Genomic DNA, 16,571 nt, shown 5'->3' with positions numbered 1-16,571 from the left:
TAAATATTATGAACAACATGAAGAACACGACGAGGAAGAAATGATGCTTGTTGTTGAGATGGAGTGGGTAAATCAATTGATGCCATTTCAACATATAAAAATATAAAAATATAAAGAAAACCCTTGATACTCGGTCGTTGGGTGTTCCTTCCTTTTAATAAGCGAAATACTTGTTCACAATCCCTGACTTGACACATTTAATTTGACATTTCATAAACATTGAAATGAAATGGAGTTCACACATTTAATGTGCTTCAGATAGATTTATAAAGTACGCCAAATACTAGTACTGCGTGCGTGAAAAAAAATGATGTCCGTTTTTTTAGTCCTTTAAATCATTGAATGACCACTACAAAATACTGTCCGTTTCGCCAACTACACATGCATAGTTAATAGTCATAAATGACAATTCAATGTTGAAAGATCCCCTTTATGGGAAATAGGTAAATTACTGACAACGATTAGTCTTTTCACCTACCTTGCCCATACGACTGGTAATTGAATAGTGACGGTGTCCAACAATTTTTAATGTGCTTTAATTTCCACTGTAATATGCGCGAAAAAAACACTACAATGTGCGTGTTGATAATAATTTATAATGTGAGATCATATCAAAAAAGTTACATTTACCAAGATTTTCTTTGATTCAATTTTGAAGAGATTTCCTTTATGGGAAATAGATAAATTGCTGACAACGATTAGTCTTGTCACTTGACCACGCAACCCCACCGTATTGGTGTGTGGTGGGGGAGGATTTATAGGGGTGAGGTGGTTAATCTGCCTATGCATGGCAATTTTATATGTGCGTTGGATTCACGCTTAATGTGCGTGACAAAATACTTTAAAATGCTTTTATTTTTTACTTAATATCGGCTCATGAATACAATACTATGTGTATAATCAAATTATTCGTTGACGCACGTTATATTATTTAGAAACGCACATAAGTAATCAAGTAAGCGCATATTAAAATATGATGATCTATAACCACGAAAGTAAATGTCCCCCCTCCCCATCCACACCTCGTACCATGTTATTATTAGCCTATAAAAGGGAGGTAAGATGCTTCAATCGAACATCAAATTTTATTACCTATTGTCTAATTGTCTAATACTCGTACTTGGTTTCTTTGTAATACATGGATATACACAATGTCGTGTGGTGACTCTTTCTCTGCAATAAGAATATCCTTCTTATTCTTCAAAATCTTTATCCTGCTCATATTCCCCCCCCCCCCCCCTCTCTTGTTGTTTTCAACATAATTAATTACTAAAAGCAACACATTCTAAACCTGAAACAACTAACCTGGACAAAGAAGCCCAGGTGACGGTTTTCCCTACCCGACAACGCTAGATTGTTCATGTTGTGGAAGGGAATATCCACATCCCATTTTCGGAATTCAACTTCCCAGGTAAGAAGCATGCTTCGAGGGGCTATGATTACAGAATGGCTATCGGGGGAGAGCTTCATAAACGACTGGAGAAACACTATCGTGAGGCGAGTTTTCCCAATACCAGGCGCGTGCGAGATTATGCATCCCTTCCCACAATCAGACTGCAGCTTTTTCAGATTCTCGATGTGAATATCCCCACCAATGTTTCTCTACAAGAACTCAAACCCCTCGCGCTGATGAGGATACATTGTTCCTTTAGTCCCGGGAGGAAGAATGTCCCACACTGTTGTTCCACCATGGATTGAATTACAATGATTTCCAGAACCACCATCCAATCATTATACAACTTTATATGCGTCTTGATACTTTGACAAATTGAAAACAAAACAATATGCCTGCATTTAATTGTTTATGTGCGTTAGATTATTCTATCAATGCCTTTTAACAAATTCATTAAAAAATTCAGTTACTTTCATTTATATTCGTCCAATTATCTCAATCGTAAAATGTGCGCTTATGTATAACTTAATGAGCGTATCCACGTGAATTAACATGCGTAACACTGCACGTGTCCAAATAGCTTAATGTGCGTGTACACATGGATTACATGCGCAAGTACACAAACCATTGAACGTGCGCGAGTACTTTAACGAATGTGCGTGAATTTTATCTTTAATATGCGCACACTAATACTTTAATATGCTTATATTTTGTTCTTGCTATACGAACAAACGGGCAAAAAATTTTAAGTCTTTGGGGGGGGGGGGGGGGGGGATCCGATCCTGGGCGGAGTCGATGTGTTTAAAAACTTCTACCATTTCGCCAGTGGGCTCATCCGTTTATTCTTTGTATACCGAAATATATGTTGCCTGCCAACTGTTCACAAATCTAAAAGAAAACAATATGCCTGTATTTACTTGTTTATCTGCGTTAGATTATTCATTCATTGCCCAAAACACACAACCTTTGTTAACAACTAATAACAAATTAATAAAAAAAAAAAAACAGAATATCCCTTTAGTATAGCCTTTATGTGCGTTAAATGCCATAATCAACAACTTTTAACAAGATCATTACAATGTGAATTTTGTTAATTTAAATTTATAAAATTCGTCCAATTTTGTTAATTAAACGAGGACATACTGATTTGAATCAATAATATAATAATTTGTTTAATTGTATATATTACGTGTGTGTGCCTAGTTAATAAAGCTACACTGCACGTGTCCAAATAGCTTAATGTGCGTGTACACATGGATTACATGCGCAACTACACACACCATTGAACATGTGCGAGTACTTTAACGAATGTGCATGAAATTTATCTTTAATATGCGCACACTAATACTTTAATATGCTTATATTCTATTCTTGCTGTGCGAACAAACGGCCAAAAAACTTTTTAAGTCTTTTGGGGGGGGGGGGGGGACTCGATGTGTTCAAAGACTTCTACCATTTCGCCAGTGGGCTCATCCGTTTATTCCTTGTATACAGGAATATATGTTGCCTGCCAACTGTTCACAAATCTAAAAGAAAACAATATGCATGTATTTACTTGTTTATGTGCGTTAGATTATTCATTCATTGCGTTTTAACAAAATCATTAAAAATGAATTCCTTTCATTTAAATTCGTCCAATTATCTCAACCGTAGATTTGAATTCCGGTCATTTGAATTCAATTATGTGCGATGTCAACAGAAATTAACTAAAATACCACCCCGGGTATTAAATTAAAAAAAAAAAAGGAAACAAAATACGCAGACCTTTCTTCTTCACCACGATCGGTTAGAAAATATTATCAGAGCTTTTTACCTTTACCACCGCGATTTCCAGCTTGTTTAAGAGTCAGGCAGCAACCTTTACAAGCTTTTAGTATTTCGACAGTGCTTAACTACCAACACCTTGCGTCGCGGACAGTTTTATTATCAACTCCTTCAAGTTACTAAAAGCATATATGGCGTCTGAAGAACATGCAACCCACACGGCCGAATCCAACCAACAGCCACCTTCTAGAAAAGGTAAATTTCATACATTCATATCACATGCGCAGCTTACAGATTAATTTCACGCACGTTAGGTCTTGTATGTATAACTTTAAGATTTCAGTTTCTCACGCATTGTGATTTTAGTTGACAATCCCTAATAAATTCGAATTCAGGAATATTATTTCGTTGAATGTATACTTCACGTGGATTCATCTTAATGGTTTTTTTTTTGCCGCACATTGTTTACTATTTATACGCATATTCTATTTCTATGTTTTATGATTAACCCCAAAAATTATGAAATTGTTATACGCATTTTGTTTTCATGTTTAACGCACTCTAACTTGTAGACTGACACACATAAATTATAAACTCGCATACCTTCGAACAATGCACACACATTCTGCATTTAGTCTCTTTTGCAGTTTAAAAGTTTGTATTTGTTTGCAAATATAGGTTCCAAACGCAAGAGGGAACGTAATATGCAGATTGTTGTAGCTCCAGTGGATGATGAACCTATTCAGTCTTCAAAAAAAAAAAGACTCAATCCAAAGAAAGCCTAAATCTGATGACATCCTTGCAAAATTTAAAGAAGTTCAGAACAGGGGGTCATCCTCAATGTTGGTTAATGCCATTGCAAAATTTAGTCCAGAACAAAAAACTGCAGTTCGGGAGATGGGATTTGGAAGTCTTTTAAATCTGACAATCAAAGAGTTCCCGAACCACCTATGCTACTGGATCCTAACACACTATGACGGCATGGCAGGCAAGCTGACTCTACGTTCAAATGAAACTTTGGACGTAACTGAAGATGATGTGGAAGCTGTTTTAGGCTTCCCTAGGGGACCCCTTGAGATTAAATACAAGGGAGACAGGATATCCTCTACTAATGCATTGTTCAATGAGTGGAAGAATAATATTGTGGCAAAAAAACTATCGTCCGTGAAGTATTCGGAGGCTGTTACAGCAATGCTTGCCTGCACTGATGGAGGGAAATGGTTCAAATTCTATTTTATTCTTCTATTCAACTCCATGTACATCGAAAGTACAAAAAATGGGTATATTAAGCCACATATTCTGGAAGTTGTGGACAATGTAGACAAAATTCCCCATTTCAATTGGTGCAGATTCACCCTCCAAACCTTGAGTGCTGCAGCTGTCAGTTGGCAGAAAAAATATACGGGATATTTTCCCAGTTGCATGTTGTTTATGTTTGTAAGTTTTGAAGCATATTGAATTTCTGCAAAAAAAAAAAATAAATAAATAAAAAGGCAAAATGTGGCAGATATTTATTTTAACGATCTTTTCATTTGTATTTAGGTACATTATGTTGATAGGGTGATTCTCCGCTTCAACCGACCTGTCAAGAGGTCTATTCCGGCATTCGTAGGATGGACAACTCCACTTCTAAAGCAATCCAGAATATATACCAACCCAACCAGCTTCTCACATTCCTGCTGTTGATGCTCAGAGCCTCCCTGAGGTACAGGATGTTACGATGGATGCTGAGGAGGTATGTTCATTTTTTGTTTTTTTATTAAACGCATATAAAGTTATAATCATATGCATGTTTAGTATTTTTATCACGCACGTTAGGATTTACTGTGGCGCACACTAGTTGATAACCCTTTGCATATTACCACGGTTATATACATATTGGTCGAAAACACATTTACACAATACAGGACGCACGTTAAGGTCTGTTAGATGTAATTAACATTGACACACATCATGTACTAATCATACAAACGTTCATTTCCCACACAGGAATATTGCACTGCATATGAACAGAGTTTAAAAAAACTTCTGTGATGAGATGAACAATCTTATTGAATTCAACAGCAGATCATCCTCTGTCATCCACAACAAAGATAGGGTGGCGAATCTGAAACCCCTTGCACACAAAGCACTTGCTGCTGCAATTCCAGGGGTGGAATCAACTCTCTCCCAAGAGGAAAGAAGTGCATTTAACCCTGAAACATGTACTGCAATTGAATTTGCAATACAGAATAAGCTAAAATATATTAGGGAATCTTGTGATATCCCTGCTTCACACTCTGGAATTAGCCCCCTTCAAACAACCCCCATTCCAGCACAAACACATATAAATACTCTGGATCATATTGCACATGTTGCCTCTATCTACCTTAATGAAGAACAACAAGACAACGTTTCAGAAGAGGAGCATGAGGATTCAGACCAACTGCCAGAATATGCTGAAAAAGAGGGTGAGCAGGTTGAGGCTGTTGCCAGAGAAGCCTTGCAAACGTTATAAAACAAACTAGAGTTGAGCAGGTTGGGGGTGAGCAGGTTACGGCTGTTTCCAGAGAATCTAATGCAGGCGTTGAAGAACGAACTAGAGTTGATGAGGTTGACAGTGAGCAGTTTAATGCTGTTGCCAGTGAAGCTCTTGCAAACGTTGCACAACAAACTAGAGCCGATGAAGTTGATAGTGAGCACATTAAGGCTGTTGCCAGTGAAGCTCGTGCAGACGTTGCAGAAAACACTAGACTTAAGGAGGTTGAGCAAGCTGAGCTTCCAGAACAAGTTTCACTGCTAGACAGTGTTACACATGCTGATGATGAGTGTGAGAAAACTATGACTGCTGGAAATGAAGAGCACCTAAGAGTCACACAAGACATTTCAATATATGACATAGAGCAAGGTGAGATTGAAATAAATCTTCCAGTGTCTCCTATTGATGCCGGGGCGAATGCGAAGGATGCTGAGCATGCAGTATGTCTTTCGGAACTTGTAAGCATACCAAATCCGTGTCCTAGTGTTCAAGCAGCTCATCTTCCTCTCGATGCAGTGCCTCCTGGTGTTCAAGCAGACATAGTCCCAGAAGCAGCAGCTTCGAAGAAAGCTGGAAAGGCTATATCAGAGCCTGCTGAATATCATCAGCAGAGAGGACGGAGAACACGAAAATGGTCAGAAACATTGAAATCCCCGTTCTTTTTAAGACAGATGAAACTCTCATCACCAATCACTACTGCTTAGAAAACACTTAAAGTTTGGATTGGAAAGACAGACGAATCGACTCAGTAAGTTATACCTAAGATCCCTATTTTATTTTTTTGCTAATTGATCCTGCTAATATCTTGAATTTTTTATTTTATTATTTTTTTTTGTTTTTTCTAATCTTTATATTAAATATTTTTATCTGCATATTTGTAGCTATAATAAAGTGTTTGAGAATGGTGAAAAACTCATATTCTTGATCAATATGAAATCACTGCTAAAGAAAGAGCATGTTGAGTCGCCAGTGTTAGACACATGGTGTTTGATCCTAAACTACTTGGAGTATAATTGCAGTTCCAAAGACTCAGTTAAGAGATTCTTTTTTACGACAAATCCAGTGGTAAGTTATTCTTTGAATCAGTTATAGTTTCATGCACATTTAATAACATATTGAAGCATATATAGGATTGAAACTGTAATCGTAAACTTTTTCATTTAGGCATGCACACGATAACATATGGTTTCACAGGCTTTGATTTCAAAAAAAGATATATAAAATGACATCACTTATTAATGAAATGTATAATTAATATCTAAACGTCATGATTTTGTAGATAAATTGTATTGTGAATGCACGAACACAAGAGATCACTGATAAATTCTACTATAAGTTCGAAAAAGATGTGGATTGGGAGCTTGGCGCTTATGATAATCCTTTGACCCGACGTTTGGTATATTATATTCCAAATTCTTTGCATAAGATTTGTATTTATTGTTTCTCTGTGCTAACACATTTAAAACAAATTCCAACTTGCAGTTCTTTTTTCCAGTCATCCAATTTGATCACATCTATGTAATATGCATTGATATATTCCCTGGGTATACACGGATTGATATACTTGACAATTCCTCCGTTGGTGGTACTAGCACAGACAAATATGGCAATCTACCTCGTACATTGGTACGTATTGACTCACACATTTTAAGTCATTATACAAACTTTAACATTTTATTATAATTTTTTTTTAAAAAAAATAATTTTCTATTTTATTGCAGCAACAATATTTTGCACGATATTTGAACAGTACGATGATGTACACTACTTCAGAGACACTTAAAAAAGCTATAATAACAAGAATGGAGATGAGATGTCGAGATTCAACAAACAAGGATGACTGTGGTGTATTTACAATGCGCCACATGGAAACATACATGGGCACTGGATCGAACGATTGGGACTGTGGCATCAGGAAGGGAAAGAAAAAAGATCTTGATGATCTCAGGATCAAGTACATTGCAGCGATTTTAAATGCTGAAAATAACCAATTGTCGATTGAGAACAACAAAAAAGCTGGTCTTGAAAACAAATAGCCCACTTAGTATTAGTTTATGTAATTAGCAAACATTAATATATTTTTGTTATATAAAAATCCTTTTGATACGTTAAGCAAATTATGTTGTATTTTAGCGCACATTACAACTTGCGTGACTGCATATCTTAATGTGCGTTCATTTGCATACTAAAAATAACATGGAAAATAATAATTATTAAAAACAAAGAAAAAAATCAAGTAAACTAATGTGCATTCATATTCATCATTACGTGCGAGTTACTAACGAACAACGTGCGGGACCTCATATCTTAATGTGAGTACCAATTGAGATAAATCATTTCTCTCATTACTCTTTTAATATGCGTATCATATCTCTTTAATATGCGTCTCGAATATCTTTAATAAGCGCCTCGTATATCTTTAATATGCGTCTCGTATATCCTTAATGTGCGTATCATATCTCTTTGATGTGCGTCCGTTAGAATAATACTTCGGTATGCTTTTGTGTTAGTTTATTTCGCGCATTCAACTGAAAAATATCACTGTTCTATCATTTCAAACAAATTTCGCACACTCCGGTTCTAAGACAACTGAATTAGTACTCCACAGAAATTTTCCTACCTTCGCGTTCTTCAGATTCCAATATCATTTTTCAAAAATTTTACAGATTACAGTCGTCATTCTCCATTCCAAACATTTTTTAACAACATCGCACGCATGGCGTTGCCGGGGAATGCTCCACAATCTGATAAATCTACTCAAATAGCAGCTGCTGTGCGAGGTAAATTTGACCCATGTTCATCCCAATAATATCGTTTACTGATTAATTTCACGCATGGTATGATTTCCATGTTTATCTCAGAATGATACAAAAAAATAAAGTTTAGATGCAAACACAACGTCATACTACTTCAACAATGCTATGAGCTAAATTGTTGCAATATATATACATATATATACTCATTGACGACAACTAGTATCTAATTGTACAAACATGTTTTTTTCAACGAATTGATCTTCAAATTGATACATTAGGTTTTTATTAAACACACACATTAAGTAATGTTTGTATTCAATTTACTTTACGAGTTAACGCACAATAAGTACTACAATAGCGCATAACCTGTACTCACCTAACGCACATTAAATTTCAGACTCACTGAATAAGTTATACTTACACGCATATAAAGAACTATCCTAACGCACATTAACTTTCAAAACTCCCATATCTTTATGTTACATAACTTATGTTGTTTTCCTTGTGCAAACTACATTCAACTTACTACACATTGATCATGCATTTACCCATCCTTGCAGTTATTTATTTTTTTGAAAAATAACAATAGGTAAAAAACGGAAAAGCCAGCAGAAATTAAATATGGTTATTGCCACATCATCTGGGGGGCTGTACAGGTTGGAAAACAAAGACAGCGATCAAAAAATAGAAACCAAAGAATTTATGACGGTGTGCCTGAAGTTAAGAACAGGGGATCATCAGCTAAGTTGGTTGACGCAATGAAAGATTTTAGCCTGAACAACGAGCTGCAGTCAATGATATAGGTTTTGGGAGTATCCTTAGCCTGCAGATTACCGAATTCCCAATACGGCTGAGCTATTGGATACTCCATAACTACAATCCAATGGACGGAACCTTAACATTGCACTCTGGTTCCAAGCTTGATGTGACAGAAGATGACATTGAATCTGCCTTGGGCTTCCCAAGGGGACCAATTGAAATTGCATATGAGAAAGACGGGTTGTCTCCTACTCTCCCTCTGTTCTTGGATTGGAAAGCCAAGATTCAACCAAAGAACCCAACCAAAGTCCTGTATGGTGAGGCTATTAAAGCAATGATGGAGGAGAATGGTTCAAGATCCACTTCATGGTGATACTAAGCTCTATGTACATCGATGGCCCTAAGAGTGGATATGTTGGTCCACGCATCTTAGAGGCATTAAATGATATCACCAAAATCCATGAATTCAATTGGTGTCGCTTCCTATTCAGCAATTGAATACTGCAGTACTTGCTTGGCAACCAACCCCAACTGGTTATTTCCCTAGGTCCCTCCTGTTCATGCTTGTAAGTCTTACATATGTATTTGTTCTATTTAAAATACAAAATATAGTACCTTATGTTGCTAACATTTGTCATTTGTATTCAAGTACACTATGTTGATCGTGTTCTGTTACAATTCCATAGACCTGTTAAAAGAGCTATTCCAGCTTTAATAGGATGGACAACTAAACACTTAAAAGACAGAGAGTTGGAAGAGTTTAAGTCTGGGGCTTTTGGAAGAGGCAGAATTCATAAACGTAATCCCCAGTTTGTGCCCACTCAAACGTATTCAGAAGAATTTGATTGTACTAATCAACCGGAAATGGAAGTTTTTCTTGCTGTCAACAGTCAAAAACAGACTGAAGTACAACCTTTGCCACTTGAAAGAGTGAAGGTGTGTTCTTCATTCTATGACATTTTTTGTTTATTTTTATTCAAACTACTTTCACTTATATTACTGTATAATTGTAAAGCACATTATGTTTTACCATAACACACAATAATTCATGTGCTTGGAAATTTAAAGATCCTATTCCACGCACATTATGACATAATCGTACGCACATTAATTCTTACAACAGGAATTCTGCACTGGTTATGTACAGTCTCTGCAAAGGTTTTCTGATGAGATGGTAAACCTAATTGACTACTCAAAAAATTCACCAGCCATGTTTGAAAACAATGAGAATCTAAAAAACCTGCATTCAATGGCTATAAAGGCACTCAGTCCTGTAGTTCAAGGCGTGCAATCATGTCTCTCCCAGGAAGAGCGGGAAGCATTTAGCAGCCAAGACTCCTTTTTGGGGCGATCCACAAACATATATTGCAATTGACCTTGCAATACAAAAAATGAAAGAATATTTGGAAGAACAGATGTATGAAATTCCTAGTTTCAACCTTTTAAAAACACCAACCCCAAGACCCACTTGCAGCAATGCTGATAGTGCTACAGTGACCCCCGTTGCCACTTCCAATCCAAAGGAGGCACGGACAGAAACCAACATCTCAGATGATGTTTTAAATATTGCTGCTTGCTACGTTGTTGATGATCTTCAGCAGACTACTTCGAATGGGAACAAGAATGACCAGTTTAAGTCTCGTGACGAAGAGCACCATGCTGACAGTACAAATAAAGAACATGTTGAAAAACATGCTCTTGCCACAAAATTTGAAACACATAAGACTCAGAATACAAACAAGACAAGTGTTAAAGAAGCTGCAAAAGAAGCATCAACACCTGTTGAGGAGAGACTACAAACACACCGTGTGCAAATCAAAAAGATATATCCGATGGACTATCCATGCTTTACAATGAACCTGAACTTCACTGCACCGCACACTCCGAATGAAATCATGCTCAACAACTGGGTTTATTCCGCCAATAATACAAATAAGTAAGTTACATTTGAAATTCCTATATGTAAAATGAGTTTCATAACAGGTTAGTGTTTCCTGTGTGCTATTAAATATTAGTGATGTGTGTGAGTTTTATACTTAATATGCCTGAAATTTCTGCTTAATGTGCGTCTATGTAATGCTTAATGTGCGTGTGTATTTACTTACTGATTTTTTTTACTTCATATCTAAAAATTTTTGTAGGTGTGAATTTATTTTTAAACATGGAGACAAACGTTTACTGATGATTGAGTTGAGGTCATTGAGGAAGGGTGAACATGTGGAAGCTGGTGTTTTGGACACTTGGGGCTTAATTCTAAATAACATGGAGATCTACACCTTTAAGTATTGTAACAAAAGACGATTCTTTTTCTCAACGACACCCGTTGTAAGTTATTTTATTATTGATTTATGATTTCATGCACATTAACAAATGTCTTGGAGCACATACTGCAATGCTAACAAGATTATCATACTCCTGTAGGCATCTTCTATTGTGTATAAACCACCCGAATACAATACTGATCAGCTGTATGAAAAGTTTCGAGAAAGTGTTAATCATGACATTGACACTGCTACTGGTGACCCTATGAACTGTCGTTTGGTAAATTAAATTTTACATACTTACATTACATTTGTGTTTATAATTTCTCCGAACTAAAAGTGTACAAAATGCAGTTCTTTTTCCCATTGATTGCAGCGGATCAAATATATGTCATATGCATTGATATGGATGTCTATCATACATGCATACACATACTTGACAACTCTTCTGCTGATGTTGCTGGTATTGCCAAATATGGTCAAATACCATTTCTTTTGGTGAGTACTAATTAACACATTATAAAACATTTTATTAAGTCTAGTTTTTTCTGTATTTAATGCTTTTCTATTTATTTGCAGAAAGACTACTTTGTAAGATATTTGAACGAAAGGGATTCATACAGCGCTGCAAACAGACTTAAAAAGGCTACACCTGAAAGAATGCTAATCCAATGGAGTGGTACCAAGAAGAAAGGTGATTGTGGTGTATTTACAACGTGGCACATGCAAACATACATTGGGGGTGGAGTGATTGGTTTTCAAATTGACAAGAGTGAAATTAAACCATCAGATCTTGCAGACCTCAGGGTCAAATACATTACAACAATTTTAACTGCTGAAATCAATGAACTGTCTGGAAAAAACATGGAAAAGACTGGTATTAAGTACAAAAAATAATGAATATTTTTTATTGTTAAAGGTTTTATTAATTTACATTAGTTCAGCATCTTGATGTAAACTCCTTTGGTTTTGAAACACATTAATATATATTTTCACGCATCTTGTATGTTGCATGAACGCATATTAAAATTCAGCTTATTAATTCATACAATTTATATTCTTAATATGCGTCCACTTAACCTTGAACGTGCTTTTAAAAAACTTTAATGTGCATTCATTTTCGTGATAAATAAAAAGTTGAAATAAAAAAGAAAAAAAATGCAAAATCTTAACATTTTTTTAAACCACGGTTGATATGTGTTGATATTCGGTATTAAAAATTACATTACACATTGCTTAAGTTCATTCATGTCTTAATGAGCATTCGTTTGCATACTAAAATAACATGGAAAATAATTATTATTAAAAACAACTATAAAAAAAAAAAGAATATAAATTCAAATAAATTAATGTGCGTTCAAAAACACCATTACGTGCGAGTTATTAAAGTATAACGTGCGGGACCTCAGTTCTTGATTTCCGTACGTTTGAGTACCAATTAAAATAAATCATTTCGCAAAACTCTTTAATATGCGTCTCATATCTCCTTAATATGCGTCTCAAATCTCTTTGGTATGCTTCTCATATATCTTTAATATGCGTCTCATATCTCTTTAATTATGCGTCTCATATCTCTTTAATTTGTGTCTCGTAACTCTTTAATATGTGTCTAATATCTCTTTAAAATGCATCTCTTATATCTTTACTATGCGTCTCATATCTCATTAATGAACGTCCGTCCGTCTAACACTTACTATGCGTATATGTAATACACAATGTGCTTCAAAAATATAACTTATCATTCTCCATTTTTATAACCAAATAAACTAGATCAATTTTCTGAAATTAAAAAAAAAAAAAAAAACAAACAAACAAACGTATATCCACGATAACTACATACTATATAACAACAGAGAATTGAAAAAGATTTGGAAGCAAAAACAATGGACATCGCAATGCTAAACGATCGAGAAATGATAGACAACTGAGCGATTCTTTAAAAAGCAAAAACAACGGCGACGACAATGCGAACGACGATATAGAACAGCGATTAAAGTTAATTTAATCCAAATTACTAATTTGTCCCTCAGTACGCGAATACAATAACAAGTACGCGAATTTCAAACATTGAGATCAACGGCCAGAATATTTTTACTCATTAAAAACGAACAGCATCCTTGCAACCGCACCTAACAGTGCCACCCGCACCAGAACCCTTGACTATATATATATATATATATATATATATATATATATATATATATATATATATATATATTATAACTCAAAATATAGTAAAATTGGAAATCAAACATTCATCATCTTAATCTAAAATTAAAGACGTACTGATATCTCTAACTACAAAGTATTAAACAAAGTTTATAGACTCTACGATGAGTGTTCAAGGAATTGAGTTTATTAGTCTTCTGCCGACTATATTTGATAGATGCTTGCATTTTATTACATGTATGGAAATATGAATATTAGAAGAAACTTGTAAAAATAACAATTTAAGTTACACGTACAGCAATAGAATCTAAGTACATTGAAAGAGTATGAAAATTTGTAAAGCGCAGCACCGAAACTGAAGTTGTAACACAAACAATTTGTAACGCAGTTCGGGCAAACAACCCTAATCTGCGAGGCACTTCTCAATTTGAGAACTTGCCTAAATCCGCTAAAAGCTCAATATTTAAAGTACACTATTTGGAACCTGAGATTACACAATAGAATGATCTTTCCTACCAAACTATTGAAACCTAAACACATGTACTACTTTCTAGGGGAATTTAGTATCCTATTCTCAAAGACTCTCGTACCTCACAAGATTAATGTTGAATGCTTGAGATCTACAATAAAGGACATCCCCTATTTATAGTAGCTATTCCTAACAGATTCGTGAATAACAAACTATTCCTAATCAAAATAGAACTAGAAAATCTTCAACAACAAATCCCATTAGAACTAGTATTCTTCAATAACTATTCCTCTTAGTACTAATATTCCTTTATAGAACTGGAATTCTTTTTGCAAATAACTTTGACAAAATACTTTGAGTCAACATTCTCCCCCTTTGTCAAATTTTTGGCAAACACCTTGGTCTCTGTCTTTCTCCCCCTTAGTTGATGCCACAGTGGTGTTTGATTGATGGTAGATTAATGACAGGTTAGATCACCATCCCATGTGTAGCTTTTATCAGATGATCTTTTCCCCATCATAACACATTCATGTTTTTGGTTGTAGACTTTACAATTCTCTTTGGAAAATTCTACTTTGAGTTCATCATCACACAGTTGACTTATACTGATAAGGTTTGCTTTGAGTCCTTGTACCAAAAAGACTCTTGGTAATCTGGGCAGTCCATGGACATTCAAGGTACCACTTGCGATAATCTGTCCTTTTCCTCCATCTCCAAAAGTGACATGCCCTTCATTTTTGTACTGGATATTCTCAAGATAATGTGGATTTCCTGTCATATGTCTTGAACATCCGCTGTCAAAATACCAAACACTTTGTTCTTGGCTTGTTTCTGAGGTATACGCAACAGCTTGTGTTTGTTCCTTTCTTACCCATACTTTCTTGCTGTTATTTTTGCTTTGTACTGCCCAATCTCTGTTGTTTTGTTTGTAATAGAGATCATTTTGTCTTTTGAAGCAGTACGCCTTTATGTGTCCCAATTTGTGGCAGTAATAACATCTGATTCTCCTTCGGTGTTAAAAGTGATGTTGTGGCACCTCAGGATTTTCAGAAGAGTGGCTTTCACTGGACGCTGGATTTGGAGATCTAGGCCTTCCATCTAGTGCCTTGATTTCTTGTAACAGTTTGGCCTCTCTGTTTTTAAATTCTAATAATTCATTTTGAGTTTCTTTGATGTGCTTTTCTTCTCTCTCTTTTTCACCTTTTAGAAACTGATTTTCTTGCATGAGCTCTAGATTCACTTTGATGATTTGTTCCCATTTAGCATACAATTGGGTATATGACTCTAGCAGTTCTTGCATATCATTTTCGTTTCCGTTGTCATTCTCATGATTTACGGTGAACGCTACGAAATTAGTGTTGGTGTCTTCTTCACTATCTGAGTCATCGCTTAGTGTTGCCACATATGTTTTGTTCTTCCTTTTAAAATATGTTGGACATTCTGACTGGATGTGTCCAAACCCTTTGCACTCGTAGCACTGAATTCCTTCAGGTTTTAGACTCTCCCTTCCTTTTGAAATAGATTGATTTTGTCCCGTTGGGAAGTTCCCTTGATTGATTGAAGCACTTTTCGTTCTAAATTTGTTGAATTTTTTGAGAACTCTGTTGAAATTATTTGTTAGGAGAGCAATTGATTGTTCCATGGTTTCAGTATCAATTTCTGGACTCTCTTTCTGCTTTGATTGGAGCGCAATTCCTTTGTCATTATTTTTCCCTTTTTGCAGTATCTCAAGCTCATATGTTTGAAGATTTCTCATTAGATCACTGAGTTTGTAGGTGTTTAGATCTTTGTTTTTTTGGATGGCTGTAACCTTTATCATAAATCTCTCAGGTAGGGAACGTAGGACCTTTTTGACGAACCTAGGTTCAGGAATAGGTTCGCCTAGGTTAAACGCATCTCCAGCGATCCCTAAAACTCTTGCACTAAACTGTGAGATATCCTCATCTTCTTCCATTTTTAAATTCTCAAACTGTGTTTGTATCATTTGCAGCTTGGATTGCTTAACAGAAGTATTTCCTTCGTGATGATCACATAGTATATCCCATGCAACTTTAGCTATGCCAGTGGTAGCGATTAGTTTGAAAGTATCTTCACTTACCGCTCCATAGATGGCATTCATTGCTTTTGAATTGTAATTATATTCCCTTCGCTCTTCTTCGTTCCATTCTGTTTTAGGTTTTTGATTACCTTTATCATCAACTGGATTCTTCCATTCTTTCTCAACGGCATCCCAAACTCCTTCTCCTTGTGCCAAAATATAGATTTTCATTCTAGCTTTCCAGTAGGAGAAATTTGTACCAAAGAGAGCAGGGGGCCTGGTGCTTGACAGTCCTTCTCTGGGAAACTCCATTAGGATCCTGCTAATAACTTAAGCAGTTTGGCTCTGATACCAATTGAAAATTTGTAAAACGCAGCACCGAAACTGAAATTGTAACACAAACAATTTGTAACGCAGTTCGGGCAAATAACCCTAATCTGCGAG

Source organism: Ipomoea nil, unplaced genomic scaffold (genome assembly GCF_001879475.1).
Source record: "Ipomoea nil cultivar Tokyo-kokei standard unplaced genomic scaffold, Asagao_1.1 scaffold2847, whole genome shotgun sequence".
Classification (NCBI taxonomy): Eukaryota; Viridiplantae; Streptophyta; class Magnoliopsida; order Solanales; family Convolvulaceae; genus Ipomoea; species Ipomoea nil.
Note: the sequence above shows the minus strand (reverse complement) of the source record.